This window comes from Gouania willdenowi, chromosome 1 (assembly GCF_900634775.1).
Source record: "Gouania willdenowi chromosome 1, fGouWil2.1, whole genome shotgun sequence".
NCBI classification, from domain to species: Eukaryota; Metazoa; Chordata; class Actinopteri; order Blenniiformes; family Gobiesocidae; genus Gouania; species Gouania willdenowi.
In genome coordinates, this window is record NC_041044.1 from 2,085,894 (window position 1) to 2,099,367 (window position 13,474).

General features: G+C 36.2%; 1 protein-coding gene across 7 annotated transcripts in view; it reads left to right on the plus strand.

Annotated features, from left to right (window-relative positions):
• The window catches only part of tenm3 (teneurin transmembrane protein 3), a 543,864-nt gene that overhangs the window by 173,617 nt on the left and 356,773 nt on the right, over positions 1 to 13,474 (plus strand). For 6 of the 7 annotated variants that reach the window (XM_028461268.1, XM_028461285.1, XM_028461292.1 and 3 more), the window contains exon 1: positions 8,914 to 9,393. The exons of the other annotated variant lie outside the window; for it this stretch is intronic. The gene's annotated coding sequence lies outside the window, so the exon portion shown is untranslated. Of the gene's footprint in view, positions 1 to 8,913; positions 9,394 to 13,474 lie in introns of those variants that run through there. 7 annotated transcript variants of the gene reach the window in all.

Here is a 13,474-nt window from a genome sequence, read left to right on the forward strand (position 1 = left end):
CAAACACACACAACACACACTGTGTGTGTGTGTGAAGATGTAAAATGATATGATTGCTTAATGTGGTAAAGAGAAATGAAACCCTCGGTCTAACTTTGAGAAAAATAAACTCACAAATGACCCTAAAACACACTATGAAAGAAAACAAACAGCAAAAGGTACACAGGAAACAGCTAGAAAAACACATGCAGAATAACTCACAACAATATACAAAAATTACAACACAAATAGAAAAAAAATGTATTAAAAAATACATACAAACAAGATTCACAAACAAGAAACTATACAGAATGACAGAAAAATATACAAAACAAGAACAAAAGGACTCCAAAAACACACAAAATGACAGACAATTAGCAACAATAATTTAAAAAATGATTCCAAAAAAACCACAAGAAACCACAACTAAATCACTGAAAAATATACAAACACAACACATAAAACTAACAATTATGATAGAATTATAGACAAAATGATTCCAAAACACACAAGTCAACTACAAATAAAAAATAAAGAAATATACAAAACACACAGAGGATGACTCACAGCACACGAAACAACCAAAACATACAAATAGCAGAAAAAATATACAAAATGAATACCAAAAATAGAAAAAATGAAAAACACAATAAAAAGAGCAAAAAAATATTGAATATACCTTCACAATTGATACAAAATGACAAAAGAAAATACAGAAAAACAGAAAGGGTAGAAAAAAAAGGTAAAAAAACACTAAATGACAATTACAAACAAAATTACAATAAATGATTCCAAAACACACAAAACTACAAAACTACAAAATGCAAAAAAAATAATTATAAAACAAAAAAAATAATTGTACAGACTGACATAGAAATATACAGAACAAAATCAAATCACTCCAAAACACACAAGAAAACTTATAACAAACAAAAGACAAAACATTAAATGATAAATAATAAAACACACAATAACAGCAAAAATTATTAAAATATACAAATGATGGAAAATACAGAGAAAGAAAAGGTACACAAAAATAATACACAAAATAACTCCCAAAAATGTATAAAATGACTGACAATCAATAAAAAAGGAGAAAAAAAGAGCCTAAAATTACTCAAAAATACAAGAAAACCACAATAAATAACTTAAGAATTTCCAAAACAACAAAAACTCACGAAATGACTCCAAAAATAAATAACAACATAAACAGACAATTTGACTCATGACACAGAACAATAAAAAACATTATGATGGAAAAATATGTACAAATCCCAAACAAAAACACACAAGTTGACTCATAACACACACACACACACACACAAAAACATTAAAAACTATAGAAATAGCTACACAAAGAACAGCAAACACACACAAAATGATTCCAAAAACACACAAGAAACCACAAACACATAACTGAAAAATAAACACAACCACAACAAAAACTAACAAAATAACTCAAATATAAACAACAACACTTGTGATACACAACAAAATAATAAAAACATAACAATGAACAATAATCACTGTAATAATGCTTCTGATTGGTCATTGGGTCTGAATTTTGTCCTCGCTGTGTAATTAAGTGCTGTGTTTGTTGTGCGTGCGTGCGTGTGTGTGGTGCCTGCGTGCGTGCGTGCGTGCGTGTGTGTGTGTGTGTGTGTGTGTGTGTGCGTGTGTGCGTGTGTGTGTGTGTGTGTGTGTGTGTGTGTGTGTGTGTGTGTGTGTGCGTGTGTGTGTGTGGTGTGTGCGTGTGTGTGTGTGTGTGATTCCGGGGGAACGTCCTGTTTGCAGGATCCAAGCCGATGGAAATGTGACAGAACAACAGTTACAGACGAATGACATTGGCTTGTCCTCACACTGCTGCACTCATGTGGAAGTGTGTGTGTGTGTGTGTGTGTGTGTGTGTGGTGTGTGTGTGCGTGTGGTGTGTGTGTGTGTGTGTGTGTGTGTGTGTGTGTGTGTGTGTGTGTGTGTGTGTAACATAGATTACCAACACCATGACCAAGCTTTTGCATCCATGTTTGTGTGTTTGACAACAATCATTCACATCACTGAGTGCACATTGGCATTGAATGAAAAGAGCATAACCCCAGCTACACACATGGACACACGCACACACACGCACACGCACACACACACACACACAGTGAAGCTTTGCTTGACTACACACCTGTCCTTTCACTCCATGCTACAAAGCACAGCCTGCTGAGACTTTGCGTGTGTGTGTGTGTGTGTGTGTGCGTATACGTGTGTGTGTGTGTGACATGTGTGTGTGTCCGTGTGTGTAGCCTCAGGGTATTTGTGTGCACAGGGATCTTCTCACAAGTCAAAAAGTTCTTCTTGTAGTTTTTCCACACTTTACGATCACATTTCCTTTCTTTTCTCCTTCTCTTCCATTCATCTTGTTTTCCTCTGGGTTTTTCTTTCCTTTTCTGACCGACAGCTTGAATAAATCTGCATCAAACTCTGAAAACTCATCCCAACATAGTCTGAGGTCGACAAGTCAAACAGTGACTGAGTGTTTACGTCCCTGTAATTATTTCTGTGGATCACTGTTTGCTGATGACGATCTATTTGACATTAAAACACTTTAGCCTTTAGCTCAGGGGTTCTCAACCTTGGGTCTTGAGACACTGGTAAACAGTCGCTAGATGCCTTTAAGAAACTAGAAATACTTCTGAACAATTTGAGCCCATTTTTGCTCTTTTTACCCTTTTGCTGCAACTACATCTACTAATCTATTTTAACCTATTTTCATCACTTTTCTTGCCATATTTTGCTCTTTTATTCTTATTTTTGACACTTCTACATCAAATGTCAATGCCTTTTCTTCACATTTTTCACCATATTTCATGCTTATTTTTGCCGAATTTAACCACATTCACATTTTATCATGCCCATTATTTGCCAGTTTAAACTAATCGTTCCAATATTGACAATTTGAACCCTTTTTATATCACTTTTTCTATCCGTTTATGGCGACTAATTTGTCAGTTTTCACCAATTTCTGTTGTTTTTAAAATCCCATTCACCACTTTTTCCACCATTTTTTTGTTTATTTTTACCCTTTTCTGCAACATCACCAAACTCACCATATTTTATAACCTATTTTTCATCACTTTTTCTTGCCATATTTTTTTCTCCTTTTATGTATTTTTGCTACATTACTCAATTCCTTCGACACTTCTACATCACATTTAAAAGACTTTTGCTGCACATTTTCCCACTTTCCAGACATGTTCAGCACTTATAAACCTTTTCTATCACTTTTACACCTAATGTCACATATGTTGACCATTATTGTCTCTTTTATAAAACCTCTTTTCACCAGATTTCATGATTATTTGTTTGCCAATGTAACCACAATTCTGCCACTTTGAAGCCAATAATAACATTGAACCATTTTATACCACTTTTTCTGACTGTTTTGTCCACTCTAAATTGCAACTTTTAACCAATTTCTGTTTTTTTTTTTGTTTTTTTTTTAATTCAATTTCACCCCTTTTTGGTCACTTTGAACCATTTATTAGTGATTAAAACCAGGATTTCCATCTTTAAGATGACTATAATAATAATAATAATAATAAACGTTCCTGGATAACAGTGGATATTATTCAGATGAATAAATAAATGTGGTTATCACAGATTCATAGAACAATAGACCATCATTTACTGACTTTATATGGATGGACCCCAAAAATCTCTCCCCTTTATTCCCCCTTATAGATGGTCCTGTCTCCACATGACTGTTCTTCAATGTTCATGTCTTCCGACTCAGAGGAAGCAGGAATTAACACGACTCAGCGAGCGCACTAACCAGCGGTAACTCTGACGTCTGAGACAGACACAACTTAAATGATTAGGAGAATTAGGGACACAAAGGACAGCTGTCGACAGCCCAGTGTAACTATGATTGAAGAACGCACACAAAGCTGCACAGAACTTTATACAACTTTGATGAAACCTGGGAAACATTTCATGAAACAAAACCCTGAAAATACATTTAAAACAACAATAGAAACACACAAAAATGACTCATAAATATATATATATATATGCAGTGATAATAATGTATTACAAAAAAACAACAAAATTACAAAATTAAACAAACAAGTAAATTACAAATATATAACTAAAAAATGCACAAAACTACTCAAAACACACAAGAATCTGTCAATTACAGGAAAATTGGCAAGTTAAAAAGTAGGAAAAATTTGTTTCAACTGGCAATAATGGGCATAACAATTGTGAATGTAGTTAATTGGCCAAAAAAAAAAACTGAACCTAAATGCAATTAAAAGGAGCAAAAATATGGCAAGAAAAAATTATGAAAATAAATTAAAATATGGCAAGTTTGGTATTGTTGCAGAAAAGAGTAAAAAATAAGCAAAAATGGTGTAAAAAAGTGGTGAAATGGGATTTTTAAAACCACAGAATTGGTAAAAAAAAAAAAAAGTGGCAAATTTGTGGCCAAAAAAGTGTTAAAAAGGGGTTCAAGGTGTCAATATTGTAACTATTAGTTCAAACTGGAAAATAATAGTCATTAAAAATCATGAATGCGGTTAAATTGGCAAAAAATAATCATGAAATCTGGTGAAAAGAGGTTAAAAGTGACAATAATGGTCAACATTAGGTGTAAAAGTGGTGGAAAGGGTTTATACAGTAAGTGCTGAACATGTCTGGAAAGTGGAAAAAATGTGTAGAAAAGACATTGAAATGTGATGTAGAAGTGTCAGAAATGGGAGAAATGTAGCAAAAATACATTAAAAGGAGCAAAAATATGGAAAGAAAACCTGATGAAAATAGGTTCAAATATGGTGAGTTTGGTGATGTTGCAGAAAAGGGGAAAAAATTGGCTCAAATTGTTCAGAAAATATACTTAGTTTTTTGAAAGCATCTGGTAACACACTCCCAGCGTGTCCCGACCCCAAATAAGGTCCTAACCCCAAGGTTGAAACCCCGAAAGGTCCGGATTTGGGCCCTGGGCCTAAGTTGGACACGTATGGGTTAGAAAATCACATTTTTGTGACCCCTGCAGGGATAAAAGTTATGATAACCAGACACGTCTCTAGTCAGTTATTGTCTAAATTCTTCAGATCGTAACAAGTTTATGTTTAATTTGTGTCATTTTTAGGTTCTGTTTTCAAACGACCTTTGAGACCTCCGTCCAGTGTAGCACACGTTGGTTCTCAGCCTTTAGGAAACAACAGAACTACTTCCTACGTACAGTACGCGTTCCTGTACAGTACGCGTTCCTGTACAGTACGTGTTCCTGTACAGTACACGTTCCTGTACAGTACACGTTCCTGTACAGTACACGTTCCTGTACAGTACGTGTTCCTGTACAGTACGTGGTCCTGTACAGTACGTGTTCCTGTACAGTACGCTCTCAGAACTAGTCTAACTCACAGCAGGGCCTGAGAAATGTGACGCTATCACAACATTCACGTCAGTATTTAGAAACCGAAACTATCAGAGCAAAGAACACGTTTAAATGAAAGTCTGTTGATCCACTCGTCCTTGTGATGTGATGTGAGGAGGTTGTGGGTTTAAAACCATGAACAATAACTAGATGATCTGATCTGACCTCCAACCATCACAGGTTACATTTCTATTACATTAAAACACATTATATTAATATCAGTGTTGATGTGTTTTGTGGCCATGGCTTCATCCTCTCATTCTGTTCTGATAATTATAAATCATATTTTATTAGATATTTATTTATTATTTATTATGTACAGTTAGGTCCATATATATTTGGACACAGATCAAATGTTTCTAATGTTGGTTTTGTACAGTATAAAAATACATTTTAAATGAAACAACTGAGATGCAGTTGAAGTGCAGTGAGTTGAACAAAAAGATCTGAGGAATTCACACAATTTTTAAACACAATCCCCTTTTTTTCAGGGGCTCAAAAGTAATTTGGACAAAGAACTGAAGATAAAATGTTCTTTTCTAAAACCCTTTGTTGCCAATGACTTCATGTTGAACTCATCAGCAGATGCTGGGTTTCATCCTTTTGAAAGTTCTACCAGGTTTTTACTGCAGCAGCTTTCACTTGTTGGTTGTTTTTAATCCGTGTTTCATTTGTTCATTTGTTTCTCATTTTGTAACAAAAACAAAAATCACTCATTATTTGATATTTCTTTCCAAAACCAAAATGAAAAAACGAAAAACGCCTTGTTTTTCAGATTCAAGCTCTTTTGCTTCGGTACAGAAACTAAAAACAGAAAACACCATTATTAGTTTTCTCCATCACCGATTGGCCAACGTACGTGACCCGGAAGTGAAGCGTTACACATTCAGAGATACAGTATCTTTATCTCTGCAACACTTAGAGTCTCTAAATCCTCCTCAATGTCCATGAGGAGGTTCTGTGTTCAACACCAGATAAAGCTAAAAGGACACGTTTCTGTTGGAAGCAGCGATCTTATTATGCCAAAGTGCCGTTAGCATAGCCGTTAGCGTCGGATGAGCGTACACTTTTCTATATAAAATATAAATCTAGTTCAAAATAAAATTCAGTATAATAATATCTACGGTGGATCATTTGTCACGTAGTCACTAATCCTGACGACTCTGTATTAATAACACTTTAATTAACATGGTCAAAAACTAACTGTAGAAATAAAAATGTCTCTGGGGTCACTGGACATTTGTGATATTAAAATGGGGTCAAGACCTAAAAAAAAGTTATAAACTTAATGTGAAGAAAAAAAGAAAGCTTATATAAGAATACTTGTATAGTTTCCAGGCATACATATTAAAACTTACAGTAGGGGCCCAACAAGATGGTTTGTACCCAGGGCCTAAAATGTGGTTCTACGGCCCTGCTCATGCACTCTTCTCTGTATGGTCGACCTGGACAATGACACGCCTACTTCCTGGAGAGGGTTTAACTGGGTTGGCCATTGTGAAAGGGTTTCTCTTCATCATGGAAATGACTCTGTTGTCTTTTGTGAACGTCCAGGTCTTTTTTGCGTAATCACATCATTGTATTTAATAAGTGGGTATTTTAGATTTATTGTACACCTATATTAAAATATAAGGGATACTGGACGATACTGGACGGGTGGGACAACTCGTAGTGGGCACCAGGAAATTTCCCTTATTTTCAAATCCCAAACTTGACAGGTATGGTCCCGACCCACCAGTTGAGAATCGCTGCATTATATCACTATAACTGGAATATGTCTCATTATACGGGTAACAAACATAACTGGTGTCAGTGTCCAAAACATAGATATACTGTATATGGACTTAACTGTATCTTCTCTTCTTCTTCTTCTTCTTCTTCTTCTTCTTCTTCGTCTTCTCTTCTTCTTCTTCTCTTCCTTCTTCTTCTCTTCTTTCTTCTTCTTCTTCTTCTTCTTCTTCTTCTTCTTCTTCTTCTTCTTCTTCTCTCTCCACACAGTGCAGCAAAACAAAGACAAGCAAGTATTTTGTAATAATAATAATAATAATGCATCAATTTTATATAACTCTTTATCATAGACACTCAAAGACGCTTTACAAAATCAAGGCATTATTCTTTCACTCCACACTTAGTGGTGGTAAGCTACTATTGTAGCCACAGCTGCCCTGGGGCAGACTGACAGAAGCGAGGCTGCCATAGTGCACCATAGGCCCCTCCCACCACCACCAACACTCACTCACACACTACATTCATACGATGTAATGTAGGTGTTTTACAATAATCATTACAGTACAGGTCCAAGTTACGTGTGTCTAAACACAACACACACACACACACACACACACACACACACACACCACACACACACACACACACACACACACACACACACACACACACACACAGATGAAGTTACAGGTTCTCTTTCGGTCACGTTTCTGAGGATATTTTGGTTTTCTGTTGAAATGATTCACTTTGTGTCAAAAATGTCATCTATAGTTTCAAGTGTTCCAGTGATGTCACTAGTGAAGCATGGTGCCCCCCCATGGCCACGACACTCACTCACATTACTGTAATCTGTTTCTCATTCTAATGAAATACATTTATTATTCAAATAACTTTGGTTCATCCTCTTTTTAATTGTTTTATTAAATACAACAACATTTACAATGTTAAATGTACTGTATACGATGAGTGACAAAAAAACAACACATATAGATGTGATTGTCCTAAAAAAATAAAAAGAAAACAACATGTTACACAAGATATTATTAAATAAGATTCATATACGAAACAGCTTTATTTGCTTTGACACACACACACACGCACACACACACACACACACACACACACACACACACTGCTCTGTTGGTTCATAAGGACAGTTGAGCAAAATATTACACTTTTTTTACATTTACAGAATATCTCATAATATTATCTCTTTGTGTGCGTAATTATAGCGCATCTTCTTTTATTGCAGGTTGCTGCTGTGTAACACATACAGTACAACGATCAAATACATTCAATTCCCTCAGAACAAGTGTTTTTTTAATTTATTTTTATTAGATTTGTGAAAATGTGTTAAAATTAAATTAATAAAATAGAACATGTTAAAGTTTTGGACGTTGATATTTATCACCTGTGATGATGGAAACGTTGATTGTTCAGATATTCATTGGTTTCTTAGACTTGATGATGATGATGATGATGATGATGATGATGATGAAGATGATGATGATGATGATGATGATGATGATGATGATGATGATGATGATGTCCACCTGTCACCATATGGAACACACGCACAGAACGCACGGTTTAACTTTACAGCATCCTCCCGGAGGCTGCTCCCGTGCACGCACGCACGCGCACGCGCGGAGTAGAGACGTCAGGATTGGACGCAGCGGGGGGTTCCCCGCGTGCACAACATCCCGTCCCCGCCTCGCGCACCGCCGCGTGTCACTGCGCAGCCGGAGAGAGATGAGCTGTGCGCGGACACCGGGGTACCGTACACCACTGTAGTCACCGAGGAGACGGAAACACGCGCACACCGGCACCTTATTGTTCCTGCTTCTCCGTGCGTTTTTCCTTTTTCTTCTTCTTTTGTGCTTTTGTGTGCACGCGGTGGTGATTTTTTCTCCGTCTCCACAGAAATGGGTTCGTGTCGTGAACGGATCGAGCACGTGCTGCTGCTGCTCGGGTCGTCCCGGTGAGGACCGGAGCACGGATTGGTTGTTTTTGGGTTTTTTTTTAAAAAAAACATGTTTTTTTCCCCCTTTTTTTCTTTGGTGACGTTTTCTTCTCTTTCCAACGGTCCGTGACGTCCTCAGAGCTCCAACTTTTCTACTCATTCACATTTTTCTGAGAACTCTCTTGATGCGCAAAGTTCTTCTTTTCTTTCTTATTTTCTCTCTTTTTGTGCGTAAACATGTCCAGTGGTTCGTACATGTGACGGAGCGCGCACACGCACACCGCGTCGGACTGAACAGGTACGGTTTCATCACTCACACTCATTCTGCAGGACAGAAAATGCCACTCTCTCTGTGCGCTTGTTACGCGGTCATAGGTTCGCGTCCCCGGTCGCGTTTTTTCTTCCATTGGCCGTAGTTTGACGCACGCACGGGGCTCTCAAACATCATGGAGCGCGTTCTTCTTTCTCGGTTTGTTGCAACCAACGGTGCATCTCCAGATACTGAACATGTTATATAATGAGCTTTACGCACAGGGTTAAGTTTTGTACCGAGGTGTGGGATGTGATCAGTGCTGCACGGATCGATGCTTCTTGAATTCTTTATAAAGAAAAGTGGATAAAGTGCGGAGCGCGTGTCCATCACACACGCGCAGTTAAAACACGGAAAACACTTTAAATCAGTCCAACTAAAATATAAATAATCTTTACATTTACTTTGTTTCTATTTAAAAAAAAAATGAGAAAAATACGCGTTATTAAGTTATTTTCACGATTACGCACAATCACAGCGAACCTGCACGCACGCTGTAGATGATGATGATGATGATGATGATGAAGTCAACACTGGATGTGTTGTCTTGTAAACATAATGTTTTCCTTTCACATTAATTTAACTAAATACCCAAAAGTCTCTCGGAATCCTTGAAAACCTTAAAAAACTGCTTAAAAAATGGGATTAAAATAAATATCAGACTGTGGCTGTCATCTTCATCATCATCATCATCATCACCATCCAGCTGCTGAAACAGCTGCTCAATGAAGTGAAATAATGGGAGCTACATCATCAAAGAGTGATCTCTGTCAGAGGAACAGAGTTTCTTCCTCCATGTATTTACATTAGTGATGATGATGATGATGATGATGATGATGATGATGATGATGAGGGTGTATGAGGCAGGCTGCAGGGCATCACATAGTGATGACAAGTGAACAGGAGGAAAATGAAGTGACAGAAAGTGCTGTGCTTTAGTCTCCGGGTGTGAAAGGTTAAGTGGAGAATTCACGCGTTTACACAATGCCTACGGTTTGACCTGCTCACGTCCCAGTGAAAGTATACCCTATATATATATATATATATATATATATATATATATATATATATATATATATATATCCTCTCCTTCCATCTTTGTTTCTCCCTCTGGGCTCGGGATGAAGAGCGGATGTTCTTTTCATTTCAGTTATTACAACTCGTTAAAGTGCCAGGATGTCACAGTTAGGATGGAAATAGATGTCGGAACACTTGGAAAATGCAAGAAGTTCCCGTTTATTTTGGTGAAACGACATGAATGTGCCGTAGTGTGCATTTCCACGTTTAAGTGATGTATAAAGTATGTGAGGAGCAATGGAATATGTGAGAATTATTTGTGTAATTGTAGAGGAATTTACAGGAATTTTGTGTCAATTTGCAAGATTTTAGAAAAATTCTTCTCACTGTGTAAAAAAAAAAGAAGAAGAATACTACAGTCGTGTGATTTAGAAACAGGAAAATAACAAGCACCGTTGAATATCGTGGAGTTTTGTTGTGTATTTTTGTGAAAATACACCAAAAAATAAATTGGACAAGCCCCAAAATATAGCTTACATGACCTATACCTCGTAGATTGGGCGCATAGCGTATTTTTGGGGCTTGTCCGGTATCAGTGCTGCTATGAGTTGTGAGATGAGAAATCTAAAACTGAATTATTTGGTTATTTACACAATGAGTCGCGTTTTATTTTCTACTGTGGGACGTATTGGTTGCTCTAAAGTATGTATAAGGAGGCACCAAATGTATGACATATATTTGTGTAATTTTAGAGGAATTTTGTATGAATTTGCAGCATTTTAGAAAAATTCTTCTCACATTGCCTAAAAAAGAAGACGACTGCAGTCTTGTCATTTAGAGACGAGAAAATAACAAGCATTGTTGAATATTGTGGAGTTGTTTATTTATGTGAAAATCCACCAAAAAAATAAATAGGACGAGCCCCCAAAATATTGTTATGTTACCTACACTCGTAGATGAGTACGTAGCGTATTTTGGGGGCTTGTCCGGGATCAGTGCTGCTGTGAGCTGTGAGATGAGAAATCTACAACTGAATTATTTGATTATTTGCACAATAATCATGTTGTTATTTTATTCTGTGAGACACATAGAATGTTCTAAACCAGGGGTCTCACCCTGGGACCCATATTTTGCCACGGTCATTAAATCATGAGTTTTTCAAAAATGTCTGTTGAAAACACATATAATCTTTTTTTGAAAAACATAAATCTATACATTTTCCTGTGCAACATGCAGTTCACAGCATACCTGTCAAAAGAAAAGTTTATTTCAAAATTAAAGACGTCCAACATGAGAGACATTAAATATTATTATATATTTATTTTATTTATTAACTGTCTGCGACCCAGTACAGGTCCGTGACACACCTTTTGGTCCGGACCCACCAGTTGAGAATCGCTGGTGTAAAGTATGTATAAAGAGGAGCAGAAATATTTGCTTAGTTTTAGAGGAATTTTGTGTGAATTTGCTGGGTTTTAGAAAAATTCTCATAATTTGCGTAAAAAAAACTGTACTCGTGTGATTTAGAAACAGAAAAATAACAAGCAAAGCTAAATGTTGTGTTGAGTTAGTGTATTTGTGTTAAAATCCGCCAAAAAATAAATAGGACAAGACCCCAAAATATTGTTAGGTTACCTATACCTCCTCGAACGTATTTTTGGGGGCTTGTCCAGGATGAGTGCTGTGAGTTGTGAGATGATACATTTACAACTGAATTATTGGGTTATTTACACAATAATTCATGCTTTACTTTCTACTGCCCGACACATTAGATGCTGTGAATGTCAAACTCATGGCTCGGGGACCAAATCCGACCCTTTGGAGCATCCAATTTGGCCTGCGGGAGAAAATAAAAATGACAGAGAAAACATAAAACATTGTGTAAATGAAATACAGCAATATTTACAGTTTTTTTAAGTTAAACTGTTGAAAAAAATATTAATTATTCCAAGATCCTTCGATTTTACTCAAATTATGACATCATATTTCCCATAATTAAATAACGTGTCATAAAATTAAGGAAATTTAAAGTGAAGATCCTGTTGGGACTGACATTTGTCGGTTTCTTATATATTTAGTATTTTATGTATACGTAGAAGTGTAAACTAGGGCACAATAATGTTGGAATTACAAGTTTTGTGACCCACTTGAGATCAAACTGCGCTGTATTTGGCCCCTGAACTAAAATGAGTTTGACAGCCCTGCTCTAAAGGGCCCGATGTGGCCCCCGGGCCTTGAGTTTGACACAGTGGAGAAGGAAGTGAGGGAACGACACGTCCCTAGAAAGCATCGTATGAGGATTATTACACTCATCAATAACTGCTGCTGTATGTGTGTGTGTGTGTGTGTGTGTGTGTGTGTGTGTGTGTGTGTGTGTGTGTGTGTGTGTGTGTGTGTGTGTGTGTGTGTGTGCAGCTGTACTAATTTGAAGACATTCTTGGGAGGAATCCGTTCATTCATAAAGTTTCTTCCCATTTCTAGGACTTTTTAATGGATTATATTTAATTTTTTTAAACTAAGAATATTGTTTTTTATAATTTACTCCCTTTATGTGATATAGAATCATTTGTGCTCCACAAAGAAAAAGTGAGTCTTTTAAACAGCATTCTGCTTATACAAAAAAAAAATGATGTATAATTTTTAATGTTATTTGGTGTTATGTTGTGTATTTTGTGTACTTGTGCTTTCTTTTTCTGTGTTTTTTGTAATATTTGATATGTTTTGTCTCATTTCATTGTGCTCTTAATTGTAATTATTCAAATGGCGGGTTAATTTGTTTATTTGTCATTCTTTTAAAAGTTTTTGTTGTTTTTTGCAATTTTATTGTCTTTTTTTATATGTTTTGTAATTATTTACATTTTTTTTGGTGTCCTTTCATGTATTCTTTGTAATTTGTTATTTTTTAAGGAGTCATTTTGTGTATTTTTTGTAATCTTTTGCACCATTTTTTTTGTGTTTGTTTTGTAATTCTTTTATGTGTTTTTGCGTATTTTGTCTTTGGAGTCATTTTGTGTACTTCTGTGTAAAGTAGTGTAATGTTTAATGTTTTTTT